The sequence below is a fragment of the Seriola aureovittata genome, chromosome 2, assembly GCF_021018895.1.
Source record: "Seriola aureovittata isolate HTS-2021-v1 ecotype China chromosome 2, ASM2101889v1, whole genome shotgun sequence".
Lineage (NCBI taxonomy): Eukaryota > Metazoa > Chordata > Actinopteri > Carangiformes > Carangidae > Seriola > Seriola aureovittata.
Window position 1 is genome coordinate 2,588,791 of NC_079365.1, and position 15,217 is coordinate 2,604,007.

Consider the following 15,217-nt stretch of genomic DNA (forward strand, 5'->3'; position numbering starts at 1 on the left):
TTGTTTTCACTGGTCTGTTCATTTACTTTTATTTTTATTTTACAACCAAATTGGGCGCCACAAGCTCTGCACATAGAGGGTACTACACGCCAATTATATTTTCGAGTGTGGTTTTAGAAAAATACGAGGAGTACATGAAAGCAGCATTATATTTCCCCCCTTTGTCAAACCCCCTACGCCTGTGAAGAGCTGGGCGCTGAGCGCAGCAGTAAACCGTTCCCACCACTACTTACCGGCTACATGTGAGAGAAGATCCCTCCTGAATGAAACCAGGCAGAGGGAAGAAACCAAACCAAGCATTACTTTTTTTACTGCATGGAATAACGGCACTGATTTTTTTTCACCAAGGTGTGTGAACTAGTTAAAGTTTGATGCCTGAGAGGTAATTCCGTAAGTGTGGAGTGACCGACACTGGAATCTGTGATCTCCGTCCCCTCGAGGAATAACGTTATCTTCTCGGCTGATTTGTCTGCGTACACAGGCACCGGCTGCGCACAGAGTGTACACGCTAAATAAAACCAGTGGAAAGTTGTTTGCTTCGCTGTAAGGAGGAGTAAAAGCAGCGGTTTGAGCGACTGAGTGAAGAGTTGCACCGTAGGCAAGGTGAGTGGCACTGTAGTCTGTTGTAGTCCGCCTCTACTCGACAACCCACCCGTGTCCCTATTTATTTCATTTAAGTGAAAACCGGGTTTGTTTTCCCACTTGTTCCCCTCTAAATGAACCAGCCCCCGTCTTGTGAACGGCAGAAGCTGTAACGTTATTGGAACAACTTTTTACTATATACATATTTATGGTTTATTTTCACATTGTTTTCATCCAATTTTCTGCTTTAGTTTATTGGAAATTGTTCAACGCTTGAATAAAACTGGCTACATTAGCTCAATCCAAGTTAGCTCACTAACACGCTGTAACTGGTACGGTGTGCTTCATTTGAGTTAGCTAACTTATCCATTTATATCTCTAGGCGTTGTCTATCCGAGGCACTAGCTGTCTACTAATGGTAATTATTTAGTTCCTGGTGTGACCCCCGTTTTTACGGAGTTTAAAATGCAAAGTGGGAAAATGAAATATACAAGAATTCATAGTGTTGCTGAACTTACACAGTTTAGAAAGCAGCTAACGTTAACTCACCCTGCGGTCATGTCCCTGGAAAACTAAAGCCAGTTTGACTCGAGGATATTTCCAGCTTTGCAGTTTCGCTATCATTTATTTCAAAACAAGTTGCATTTTACACTTAAGTAGTCAGAATCAGTCACTGTTAACACCCATTGCGGTGTATTCTGTAGGTGAATGTGGATTCTGCTGTTGAACAGGTCATTCAGGTCTAAAAATCTAGTTTTAAATCAATGTATGTTCTTATTTCTGTATCACGTGTGTTGCTGAATTTACCAGAAAAGCCAACCAACTCAGACACACGTCTTGCATTCTATTTCCTTAGGTATTTGTATTTTGCTGTACTTAACAAAAACACAATTGGTCTTTTCTTGGATTTTTTCATTGATATTCTGTTCAAGGAATCATACCTGTGTATTTTGCTGCACACTATGACTCAGAATATCACTTGCAGTCCAAAACTATGTGATAAATACTGTGTGCACTTTATTCCAGTCAAGCCTTACTTAAATTTGTTCCCTTAGAAAATGAAGCTCTCTTATTTATTCAGCTGCATGACCTGCAAATAAAGGTAGTTAATATAAGCATGAGAAATCGTCAGGTGAGAATAATGCTGTGGCTGATAATTGTTCTTTTGTAAGGTCAAAGGTCAAAGGTCAAATGCAGGTCTTCATGTTATTTTCTGGTTGAAACCCTGTTGAGAGTAAGTTCACCTTTTGTGATTTTGTGTCCCATGGGTGCTAGTCTTCTCTCACAGTGTAATTGTAGTGCCTTCTTCACCACCCATGGCCATCTGCTCCTATTGCCTCATAACATAATTGATGGCTTAGTATAAACCAGGAAATGAGATGGAATATCCCCTCAGATGATGATGATGATGATGATGATTGCTTATTTATTTTGGATTCACTCACTTGGTTGTCTGCACTTTTGTGGAAACAAATTTCCATCACACATTTTGGTGATGAAGTTATCTTAGACATCAGTGGTAAGCTTCTCTAAAGTAGGTCCTTTGGAGCAATGTAACATGGTTCATTTTGTGGTGGACTCATCAAATGATCCCTTGTTTTCAAATCCTTAAATGAAGATAAGCTGCAGCTTCTAGAAACTGAACAAGTGTGACAAGTTTAAATAAAGCAGTACATTGCCTCCTAATGTCAGATTATGAGTGTATGCAATTAGAAAGCATGTTTAAGTGGAGCCTTTGAGGCTTGAGTGGAGCACATGTTTGTGTTGCCCCTGAAGTGAATGACTCTTTATGAGCACAACCAGTAGCCAGCATGTTCTTGTTCCTGTGCCTGGATAAAGTCAGACATCAGGACCCAGAGCGGTCTGGACTTGTAAATTGACCTTTGACCCCTGGTTTGCATGTCTGGCTTTTAAAGACTTGACTGCTGTTTCAGTCATTTCAGTATAGAAAACCTGCTGAACTTGCATTTCAAGGAAATTCATAACACGAAGTTGAATTTCAGGGCCAGTTGTTTGTTTCTATCAGTGAAATCATACAGTTGTAGTGGATAAGGTACATTTTTAGGGGAAGACTTTAAAAGGTGAAAAGGCTTCAATTTTTTTTTGATTTCTCAGCATCGAACTGAACAGATTTCTTGCATAACAGGAATTACTTATTTCACTAAACTAACAATTCAGCCAGAGGACTTGTGACAGCAGACATGATTAAGTCCTTCTGCAATAAACAAGATTAACCCTTACAAATTCTGTTATAGTCGAGGTGCTAAACGTCAAAAAGGGAGGGCCTGGGTGTCGATTGCTCTTGTTTTCTGTGTGTGGCAGCTGGAGGGACTGCAGGGAGCATGTGGTATCAAAACCTTTCATCACTGCCCTGCTTTTAGACTAACAAATGTCTTCTATGCTGACGTATTCAGCCGGTATTTTCTGCCAAAGTGTGAATGTGAGATAAGGAAACGCTCGCGTGACTTCTGTTGTTTAACATCAGCTGTGACATTTGTTGCTGTCAGTGTGGTAATGAAGAGGGGGAGAGACCAAGGGTTTGATGATCTGTGATTGGCTGGTGATGGCATGAGAGTATCTGAAAATTGCACGTCACTTGTGATATAGAGAATAGTAAGGGTCAGGTTGTGCGTGAACAGAACATTGTAAGACATGTTGTCTGACCTCGTTGGCAATTGAAAATGATAATAATTGTTCTGGAATTTGAAAAGCTGGCTGTCATGGAGAGAGAGAAGACTTGATTTTGTTTAGATATGGGGATAACAGTGCACATTGTCAAATTCAACAGACATTCATTGTGTTGCACTCGTGAAAAATGTGAGAAACAGTTGTATAAAGAGTGTAAGCTTAAAGTAGATGTGGCCAATAACAGCATTAAGTGGATGTGAATGTCAAATTGTCAGTTTAGGAAAGTTGCAGAGATTGTTGGACACTACTGCCCCTAATATCTGATGTTGAAAAGGTGTTTGGGGAGGGGGATTGCAAAGCTATGCAACCACCCTCCAACATGCAGTTCTGATGTATAATGCATAAAATGAAGCATGATGGCACTTTGAATTGCCTTTCTTTGTGATAAACGTACTCCTCCAAATCAAAACGATCTCTGTCCAGACGACCGCTTTAGATCTGTATCAGAAACCATCTCCCTGCAGACTATCACACCTGAAAACGCATTAATGAGTAATTAGGTACACTGGGCATGTGTGAGCCAGTGTAAACAGGAAGCAGATTGTCTTCTCTGCAGATGATTAGTTGCAAAAAATACTCTGAACAAGGAACAGCAAAGACAGTTGTAGAATTAAAATACAGAATTGAACTGAACAACAGCTGCTAGCAATGACAACAAGGTCAGTAACACTTGTAATTCATTATCCATGTTGTTTTCACCACTGGTAGTCAAGGCCCAATCAGGGAGCGACTGCCTGTGTCTACATCATCGTTTCCAAAGGACTGACCACAAGGTCTTCAAACTAAAACAGGGTCAGCAGAGTTTCCAAAAGACTCCGTTTTCAGGGCTCGAGAACTCTGGAGTCGTGGGGACGGGAAAGGGAAACGTAGTAAAAGAGAAACGTAGTGGTGTGGACGTAGCCTCAAACTCTCTTCCAACACACCTTTCTGACACCAGAACTGCAGGGCAGCAGCTGGTCAGGTGTGTTGAGGCATCAAAATACAGAAAGTATCTCAAACCCGCTTTTTCTACACGTCACTCAAATACTTCTGTTGCCTTTTGAGTGTACCACCGATTGCAATACCTTCTCTGCCTTCAGGGAGAAACAGTTTGAAAATGATCAGCTTATGAATGAGTCATCCCTTTTTTTTTTTGCCCTTCCTCCAAGTACGGACCTTTGTAACTGCTATAAATATGTTTGCCTTTAGACAAGGTCTGATGTCACCTTGTAGAAATTAATTTAATTCACTTAAAAGCACACCCCAGCCTTTATACGTCAGTATCTTTGAATTCTCAAATCAGTCCATTTTCTTTCTTGATTATTATGGACCAGAAACAAGCAGGTGAAGTCAGCTGACAGGAAGTCTATGTGTTGGACATTGTGTCCAACCGGTCTTTTATCTTCCCCTTTGAAGTGGACGATTACTCCAAAAGGGATCAAAGTACAAGTAATTTGGAAGGGCAGCAGACACTCGACATTTGAATGTTCGGCTTGCCCGGCAGGGGTCTAGGTCTATTCCACTCCCATGGCCAGATTAAATACTCAATTTAATTATGTCACTGAGCATTATGTCAGTAACCTTATCAAAGTGGCTGTTTAATGGGGCCCTGTGAGCCAGCAGATGCACCAAGGTTAGAGACAATATACTGGTGGTATAAACCCAGGGCAGAGGGATAATAGATGGGTCTGGAATCTGATACCCCTCCTGCAACATACCACTGCCACATTTTGAGACACCTCTAGATAGCAGACATTAAATATAGCCTCATCTGAGGGCACTACAGTTTGTAAATCTCAAAGTGCCTGGACACTGACGGTGTAGTGGGAGGATTATTTGGAAATGTTAGTGTTGCACGGTAAACTCATGCTAGGAAGGTATCACAATACCCTGCTGTCAAAACGGTACTATCCACCATTCTATTAATACCAATACTTCTAGAATAACTGCGTTTTAATAAGTATTTCCTGAGTTGCATGGATGCGTGACAGTGGAGCAGTGTTAGTGTGCAGCGCTCTGTGCTCTTGCTGGCCATCCACTAGGGTTGAACAATTAATAGAGATATTATCAAACTCTCAATATGACCAAGTCAAGGTTTGTCCTGGCTTAAAATGAGGTGGAGGTGGTACCATACCAATCATGTCCACACAAACGCACATTTATTAAGCCTTCAACTGGCTCTAGCAAACACTTTTTACGAACAGCATTTTAGGGGTTCTAATGAATCCTAAGGCATTTAAAAAAAGACATTGATAAACTGTAAAAAATTTGGGAGATGTCGCGTTGTGCATTTTTCACAATGTCATGAAATTTTAAAATTCACTGTTGGTGTCTGTGGAATTTTTTTAATTTGTGCACATTTTTTTTAGAAGTTTTTTCAACTGAATGAGAAAATTTTTAGCTTTTGAAATTGTATTTTCTTTATTCTTTTGTTATTCTTCCAAAATTCTGATTATTTTTACAGTGAACACAAATGGTGCCCCAATGTCCACAACAAATGACGATGTTTTGTAAATGTTTCTTTTTTTGCTGTTACATGTTTTTTTGGTCTTTTTTGTGGTGTTGTTGTTTTTTTACCTAACAATATCTGAAATACATAAACTTAATAACTTATTCAAGGTCTCAGGTCTACTTTTTACCTGCCTGTAATAATCAGGTGATGTCTGCTCTCTTTCACTTGCCCTCATGAACTCGTCTATCTCTGATCGGGATGTAACGTTAATCTAGGAAACCTTTTTTAACAAACTTGACGTGCTTGGATGCAAAAGAAACAATATTCACCTGTTTGAACAGCCATTAAATATGGTGCCGCCGCCTGACACGCTCCTGCTGTTGGGAATAAACAGACACTCTTTGGAGGAAATTCCTTGAGGGAAATTTCAACTTCCATAGTCAGAGCAAGCCCACTGACACCACACAGCCCATCTGTAAAAGACATTTTAAACCCATGCAGACCAAAAGGAGCCAAATAAGCATCTTGCTGACATACATGCTGACCTGTTCAAAGAGTAATAGGGTAACAAATGTAATAGATAGCACAATGACATCATGCCCATACCGTCTAATATAAGTCAGACCAGTGTGATATATATTATTTGTGTGAACTTTCCTGACGAAACAATAAAGATAATTACAACTGTTCAATTTGGCTTTATCTTTTTAGCTAAATTATTAATGTGGCAAACATCCCTTCATCCTTTAAAGAGTCAATGATGAGCTCTGGTAAACAAATACAAAAGCAGAATACGGAGTTATATGCGTCTAGTCTTATGTGTGTAGAGGCCTGTATGGTTACATCAAAGCCAGTTGTCGTTTTCAGGTGATTTAAAAAGGACAATGAATGAGAACAGGCTCAGTATGGTCTGGTATCATGTCAAAGTCATAATTCTGGTATAGTGACATCACTAGAAGATGTTGTAATGCATCAAATTGGTGGTTTCATTCTCTGTTCCAAGGCTTGACATGTTCTGATGTCTGACTTTTCTTCGATAACTAGAGCAGTGATAACGCTCCTCAGGATTCCCAGAGGATTTCATTAGACTGGTAGCCTGTTCACTATTCAGATATGTAAATGGGGACCCAGATACATGCACAATGCACAATGTAAAATAGCTTGTGTTAAAATCCCTTTGAAGCTGCGAATGAAGTACTCTGTAAGAGTGTGAATTATTAACTCATCATGGTACGCTGCTGCTGCATGCTTCCACCACATGCAGCTCATGGTGAGTATATGTGTGCTCTACAATTGTTCCCTTATGAATGAAGCTGGTGTGTTTGACTAAGGTCAGTGTTGAAGTGGGAGCACACGTGATGTGATTGTTTACCCAAGCACAGTCTGCCTCCTTAGCTTGAACTAGACTGACTGGGAACCACACAAGGGCTCTTTTACTCTCTAATATTACTGACATACATGATGCTTGCAGGATTTGTATGTCAAACATTGAACGGAATATGAATGGAGTAGAGGAGTTGCTTCCAGCATTCAAGAAATAAAAATCTGGTGTATTGTATGCATAGAAAATGGGCTGAATGTACTCCATGGATGTGGATGCAGACAGCAGACATGCTGAAACTACAATTTGGGCTTTAGGTGAGTGACAGTTGGAGCACTTTCAAAGCTTGGCTGGACTTGGAACTTTCTTGGTTTGAACATCAATTCAACAATATGAGCAAATGTGTTAGAAACTATCTAGTTCTGTGATTAAAAGTCAAAAGGACATTCCTGAGTGCATAGAACGTAAGGGGAGAATTTAACTCTGGCTCACATGGTTTTTGGTCAAAACCAGCAGCTCCTGTCAGTTTGCCACTCTAAGGCCTCAATTATACTCGTTTATGGACATGCTCAAGGACAGCTGTGGACACCATGAAGGCGTAGTTGTTATACTCTTATACTTCTTTCAAGTCCATTTTGAGTAGCGCATGCACAGTTGGTACCTCTGTAGTAATAGCTGCACAGACAGGCGTGGAAACAACAAATTGGAGGGAACATGGACCACCGCACAGAGCCTAACATACACCCTCTGATAATGTTTCACACTGAACCTCACACACTCTCGTGTACTCGTGGATGCGGAAAGTAAAGCACTAGCTTAATCTACCAGCAGGGATTTAACATGATTTAGTGCTAACTTTCTGCAAACAGAAAGTTTTCTGTCATAACTCAGATCCCCCTCTTATATTGCCCTCTCTTGCAAAACTGAAGCAATTTCATCCTCCCCCCCCCTTTCCACATTTCATTGCTTCTCGTTCAACACTTTCTGCAGCTCTCATTCTCTCAGTATTCCCTTGCACCTGCATTCATGCATACCCAGGGTCCCGTATCAGTTCCCATCTTTCTGTGGAGCTGAAGCAGACGTTTATAGAAGGCCCTCAGAGAAAGAGGCCCGGCTGGCGAGATAAGGTGACACGGATGAGAAGGGCTTTGTCATTGCACTCGCAATGAGAAGACGAGACTCCAGCTGGGGCAGTTGAGGGTGGAGGGAGTGCTGAACTCACACAAACATGCACATACTGTTGGTTTTTGTCCTTACCCTTCACTTGAAGACATGAATTCCTTAACTCAGACTTTAATCATCTGCACTGCCAGCGTGGTTTAATCTAAATCTTATGCTAATGAAGTCTAATTATAAACACAGAACAATGCAGGCAAGATCAGATAAGGTTCTTGTGGTTTTTTTTGACTGGAAACTCTAATTTTGTACTTTTTTCTCAAAAGGCAAAACCTTTTAAATGCATTATTTTGATCAATATTGAGATCACGAATCTTTAACACTATTACTCATCAGGGTTGTCAAAAAAATCGATACTTAGATACTAATCGGTACTAAAAATTAGCATCGGATTAGATACTCATTTGCAACAGCATCGATACCAACAGTGCCGTCTGACACACAACTTCATACAGCACCACTGCAGACAGGCTGGCACACAGCCCCTCCCCCTCACTAGCAGCTGAGCACATGAACGCTAGTTGACGTCCACAACACTGAGCTGGCTGGTGTCGCCAGCATAAAACTACATTAACATGGCAAGTGCTGCTGCTTTAGGACCTTACCAACCTGTTCTAGTTTAAACTGAAAAAAGCAAAAGTGCCACTTGGAATTATTTTGATTATTATATGTTTATTATTTTACCTGGCAGCACATGTTAACGTTAGCCATTTAATTATTAGCGATTAGCCGATAGCCACATAAGCCGTTTGTCAAGTTATCATTTAGCTAACGGCTAGCACACTATTACTCATTGACTTTGGAAACACTACGTATTTATTGAACTTTAAAAAAAAGTTTACTTTTTAACAGTCAACTTTCTTAAACTTTAAATACAATTCAACGGAAAAAACAAAAAAAGTTAACTAACTAGATTGATAGATACTCAAACCAATATTTTCCGTGACAGACACCCAGTCATCCTAATCATACTTTCACAAAGCGTTTTTTTATGTAACATTTTAGAAAGCCTAGTGTGCAAGCAGTACAACACATCAACCCTGGCAGCAGCTTGTTGATAGTAAAAATAAAAAATATAAAATAAAAAAACTGATTTCAAAAGGAAAAGCGTCATGTCTGTGTTGTTTTTAGCAGCCAGACAGGGACGCACTCCTACGTATGCAACCGGACATAACCAAGAAGTGGATGGGGGGTGGTTTTTGTATGAGTGATGTGGCACAATAATAAACAAGTTTTATATGAATTATCCTTTCACAATCTTTGGAAGCCAAAACCCTAAAAATAAAACATTATTATAATAAAATTAGATGAATCGCCCACCAATGTTTAGTCTTGTTTAGACAGTCATATAATATTCAGTGGTACAAAGTTGCAGAAATTATGGAGTGAATGAGAGGACATCAGAAGAGAAAAAGTAGTAAGAATCTGACCAAGAATTTGGTTCTATCACTATTTTGCTGATTTTGAAACATGGGTCTATGAGCAGTTAATCCATCCAGGTTCAATACTCAACCCAAAGTTGTTACACAAAAAGGACAATTATAGCATTTCATCTCAGTTTCTGTTGCTGTCATCCCCCATTCACTCATGAGGTCTAATACTGTAAGAGAATGTGAGGGTGAAGTTGTTTTAAGCTCCTAGTTTTCAGTCACCACAACCCTGCTTTTAATTTTACTCTTAAATTCTAGCTATAAACTAAACATAGTTACTGCTACACAGGAGTAGTTTGTGCTGACCAACAGTTGGGGTTACAATCAGGGGTGTGCGTACGCAGACACATTCCACACATGCACTCTAGAAGACGTTTCACTCTGTTTGTATGAACTAAAGAAACACAGTTCATCTGTGGTGTTACAGCAGTGTTACAGAGTGGAGCTTCTTCCCTCTGTAGGCTTACAGAGAGCACACACACCGACAACAGCCAAGTGTAATTTAGGCCTGACGATGATTTACTGACAAAATCACCAAAGATTGGGATTTTACACTTGACGCACAGCTGATTCAACTTTTATTGTATTTTAAACTTTGTATATAGTATGCTTAATGTTTATTTTTCACTTTTACAATGTTTACGATGTAGAATCAACATAATGTAGCAATTAGGATGCCCTGGAAGAGATTCAGAGGCAAAATGGAGACAAAATTATACAATTTAGTGGTTTTGGGTTTTTTTTACACACAATGGATGAACAGGGTAAATTAAGTGGCTAAGGGTTGTATTGTGTGCAAATAGCCTCCTGTACTGGAAATCATTTTTTTAGCTGATTGCATTTCAAGAGGTAATAAAACCCTTTGGCACACTTTGGGTACGTTGGCTTTCCAAGTGTCCAAATGGAGAGTCTGCCTGGCCCCATCCCTACTAAAACCTTTGTAGAATTTGTGTGCTTTGTGGTATTTCTACATACATTGTTACAATTGTAGTCATGAAGTTGCTGAATGAAATCAGTGGCATCCCAGTGCATGGGACCACAGTTATCATGGTTGTTATCCACTGTCTTAATTTAAAATAAATTGTAGGCAAGAACATTTTTTTAAATGTTTCCTTTGATTTATCACAATTTACTCAGCTATAGTAACAGTTACAATGTTACTGACACATGGAATACATTCTCTGAGGTCTTACCTATCCATAGTGACCAAGCTCTTGCAAATGGACCTGATGGTTGTGGAGCTATTCTTGATCTATTTTGGGTATGTATGTCTAGGCGAGACATACTCCCCATAGACCATAGATGTGCGAGCGTGGCTGCATGGACACGTCTCCATTTCCCTATGCTAAGTTGTGTAATTGGGAATTTCTTAGAAATTGTTAGAAAACATTTTCAGTTTAGTATGACTTGAATATTGCTCACTAAAATGGAAAATAAGGTTGCACTGTTTACATTGCATTTTCATTTTCTAATTTGAATTGACATTTGAATATTGTCTGCTGCACAGCGGGGTGCGACTTTGTTTTCATTTTCAAGTTTATCATTTTAATGTCGCCCCCCACACGCTTCCATATTTGTATCATCAAACACTTAAGTGTTTACTTGCATATTTGTATCAAACAAGTGTATTTATTGTAATCTTACTGCGTGGCGCTTGTGAAGTTGCAGGACTGTTTTCCCTTCAGCAAATGATAATCCTGAATCCGTGATCAGCATTGCTTGTTTCATTGTTGACATCATCTGTCAGATAAGTGCAAAGTTTCTCACAGGGGTGTGAGTTGACCTGGGTCTGAAGTGCCAGTAATATAAAATTTGAGTTAGAGAGTTAGAGATAGAATGCAGTTCACATGCTTTCACATTTGCGGTTCTTTACACATACTGGATCAGTTTTCCAAAAGTTAAAGGTGGATGAAACATATATGCGAGTGGTGTGTTCATGAACTTGTAAAGCTGTGAGAACGAGCTGGAGTTTTAGACCTTGGAGTGAGGATGTTTTTGTGGGGTGGGGCCATAATACTGGCAGCTTTTCACATGCTGCCATTTTCCACTGTGCTGCTCTGCCATGCAGTCAAACAGTCGGTTTCCACCCTAGGAACTTAACAACACGTAACATAACGTGGCCATTGTCACAGAGTCTGCTTTTGTTTCCACTGCTGTCTGTGTCCACCCACTTTGATGATGAGTTCCTGGAACTAGATCACTGCCCAGGAGGTGATATTTAAAACACGTTTAAGGTCCTACTTTCAGGTGTTGCTGGCAGTGACCACAAAAAATACAAGAGAGACCAGCTACTGTACCACTGCATCTGTATCTTCCAGGAAAACCAATATCTTATAAAAGAGAACACTTGTTGAACAAATACAGATGTCCAGGTCTTTGTTACAAACAGGGGGCAGTTGAAAATGAAAGATTTCTCATGATCTGGCAAAAACGGGCTTAAACCATGAGATGAAACAAGATTATCGAAAAACGAAGTGAACCGAAACACTCCAAAGTAGTTCAAGTGAGGGACACTTTCGCACCGACCTGCATGTGCTCGTCCAAGCTGCTGCAGTTCACGCAGACTCTTATGCTGTGCTCGGTCTTTGCCGCTTTGAAAGGGGTGGTCTGTAGGTCTTGTAACCCCCCCTTCTGCTTATCTCTGCAGAGGGGTAGAGGGAAAGTGGCCCAGCCTCCTTTGTTTCTTTTGTTGAAGAGGAGGCTGAAAACACCAGCCTACAAGAGAGGCGGATTGTGAGGAGAAAAAGTGGAGGTTAGAGATGTGAGGTGTACCTCAAGGAGAGAAGGGGAGAGGGAGAGGAAGATGTGAGAGTGTCTCCTCCCCTGTCTGTCAGTTGGAAAACAGCTGGTGTTGACTGCAGACTCCTCTTCTGTTTCCTCAGAGGAAGGACAGGTGAGTGGGTTTGGTTGAGGAGGGAGTGTCCACCATCTGGAAGATAACCTTGAGCATCCAGGCTTTGGCATCCAAACATCTCCTTTGAACATAAACTTTGTGAAGTTGCCCCGAAAGTCGAGCAGTGTGTGTGGAAACGTGAATTTTGAAACTTGAAGATTTATGGGCAGAATTAGGGAGTGGTAATTGGTGTGAAACCTCCTCCTCTTGTTTGCAGTGCATGGCTGGAGTCAGACTGGTGGCCATTCATTCTGGCTCACGATCTGAAATGAATGGATTTGCAAGCGCGCTTGAAATTCAATATCATCTACATGACGTCAGGCAGCTAGCTTTGGCTTTTGACTGAAGACGCAACAATACAAGAAGCATCTGTTGTGGTGACACTAACCGGGCTTTTTTTTCTCACTTTGTGCGAGTGTGTGTGGCTTTTCATGGCATGCAGACAAGCGTGAAAAGCAGTGCTCTGAAATACCGACAGTGCACTGTTGCTATGTGGCAACAATGAAAGCTCTTAGAGAACAGTAAGCCCCCAGTTTCCCCAGAAACGCCCTTTTTCTCAGGACAGCTCCCCCTAAATCGACTCACCCCCTCCCCGTAACTCCCCTTAAACACCCTGGGGTGTGGGACCCTCTGTCCTGGGAAAAGGGGTGGGGGTGGGGAGGTGTTTGCTATGGAAAACTAAAGACAAATGTTGGATGGGCATGTTAAAAGTTCAGGACCTTTTCCAGCTGCTGGTGGACTCCACACGTACAGAACAATGTTCCCTGGAAACTACCTTACCTAGGTGTAGGTATGCAAGGCTGCATGCTGAAGATCACTGTTCCTACCTGAAAAGAAGCTGTGCCCTTTGAAATGGTCTCATAAGCTGTGGTCATAAATTCCCAACCCATCGCGGGTCATGTGATCCTTTAGTTATAGGAAACAACTAACTTGGTAGTTAAAGAAAACAGAATGAGAGTTAATAGCCTTTAGCCCTGCATTTTTCCCATTGATTTATTTATCACTGCAGTCATTTCAATCATCAATTATTTTAGTCAACAGTTTTCATTCAGAAAAAATTGCACATACCCATCACAAGGCACCAGAGAGTACTTTGTCAACTGAAGACCATGAGATGCTGTTGAAAGCTCTGGAAAATGGAGAAAAGCAGCTTCACATCCAAAAATCCAATAAAAGTGAAGACAAAATAGTAAAGATAAAATAATAAAATGCTAAAGGAGATGAGATGTTTGGAAGTGAGTAAAACCAGAAATAAAAGTAGAAATAAATAACCAGAAACAAAAGTAAGGTATTAAAGTAGGGTATTAAAAGGTATTAAAATATATAAATAAATAGAAAGATAGATAAATAAAATTCAATTAAAAGCCAAACTAAAAAGATAGGGCTTGAGTTTGCCTTTAAAAAATAATGGCTGCAGGAGCTACAGGTTACCTCATGAACAGAGTAGACATGTTGCTTTTTACAAGCTGCCCACAAAACATTTAACAACCATTTAGAAGGTGCCAGTCACCGTGACACTTAGGCTACATCCACATTACAATGTTTTTATTTTCAAGCAGCTTTTCCAAACGAAAACTATCTCGGTCCAGACGAGCGTTTTAGCTCTGTATCAGAAACAATCTCTGTCCAGACTATCACACCTGAAAACACATTCATACCTGACCATTCACATACACTGGGCACGTGTGAGCCTGTGTAAACAGGAAGTAGATTGTCTACTCTGCAGTTAGTTGGTTGCAAAAAATACTATGGATGAGGAAGACAGTTGTCAGTTGTAGCATTAAAATACAGAATTAACTGAACAACAGCTGCTAGCAAAGAGAACAAGGTCAGTAACGCTTGTATTTCATTATCCATGTTGTTTTCACTACTGGTAGTAGAGGCTGATGAGACCCAATCAGACAGCGACAATGGGTGTCTACATTATCGCTTCCAAAGGTCTCTGTTTTTACCCGTCCAGATTCAACACAACCTGAGTTTTCAACCTAAAACAGGTCCAGCAGAGTCTCCAAAAGTTTCAGTTTTCGTGTGGATGGGAGGAGGAAATGTAGCAAAAGGGATGTGTTTTAAAACAAAAATGTAATAGTGTGGACGTAGCCTTATTCATTCTTCCACAGCGGTCAGGGGTCACAAGGCTCTGTTGTCCTTGCATTGACACAACACTTGCTCAGCAAGGCTTTTTTTCTCCCCACTGAAACATCTAATAGCACAGAGGTACTCAGACTCGAATGAATCTGTGTCTTCATCTGTACATGGTGTATATGTGTGTGAGCTCACACCATTTGCTGCTTGCTGATAAGCTGAGCTGCTGGACACAGTGTCGCAGTATACAGCCTCTGCACTATTGCCCTTGGATTTTCTAGGCTTTGATTTAGACATTTCTTAAGCTGATCTGAAAATTGCGGTTCCATTCCTCACTTAGTGAACTGTAATCCTGGAGCATAAAACCAGAACCACACTGTGAAAAATTCACAGCATGTGTGTGTCTGCATATAGATAGTGCTAGGTTCATGTTGGTGTAAAAGTTGTAATGTAATCGCTGAGCTTACAACATACTAGACTTGTGTGTACCAATGAGCTGCGAGGTAGCTCTCATAAATAACACTCTCTTCATTGTTATTAATGGGGAGCTTAAGGGTTTTTTTGTTGGTCACCAGGAATAATCTTTTCCACCCGCTCCACCTCAGTAGCTTTAA

At 40.5% G+C, this 15,217-nt stretch overlaps 1 protein-coding gene across 3 annotated transcripts in view; it reads left to right on the plus strand.

Annotated features, from left to right (window-relative positions):
* The first annotated feature begins 212 nt into the window (after window positions 1-212).
* plxnb1b (plexin b1b) overlaps window positions 213-15,217 on the plus strand; it is a 94,165-nt gene continuing 79,160 nt past the window's right edge. For 2 of the 3 annotated variants that reach the window (XM_056397574.1, XM_056397591.1), the window contains exon 1: window positions 213-603. The gene's annotated coding sequence lies outside the window, so the exon portion shown is untranslated. Of the gene's footprint in view, window positions 604-12,411; window positions 12,522-15,217 lie in introns of those variants that run through there. The other variant, XM_056397582.1, reaches the window with a different exon arrangement.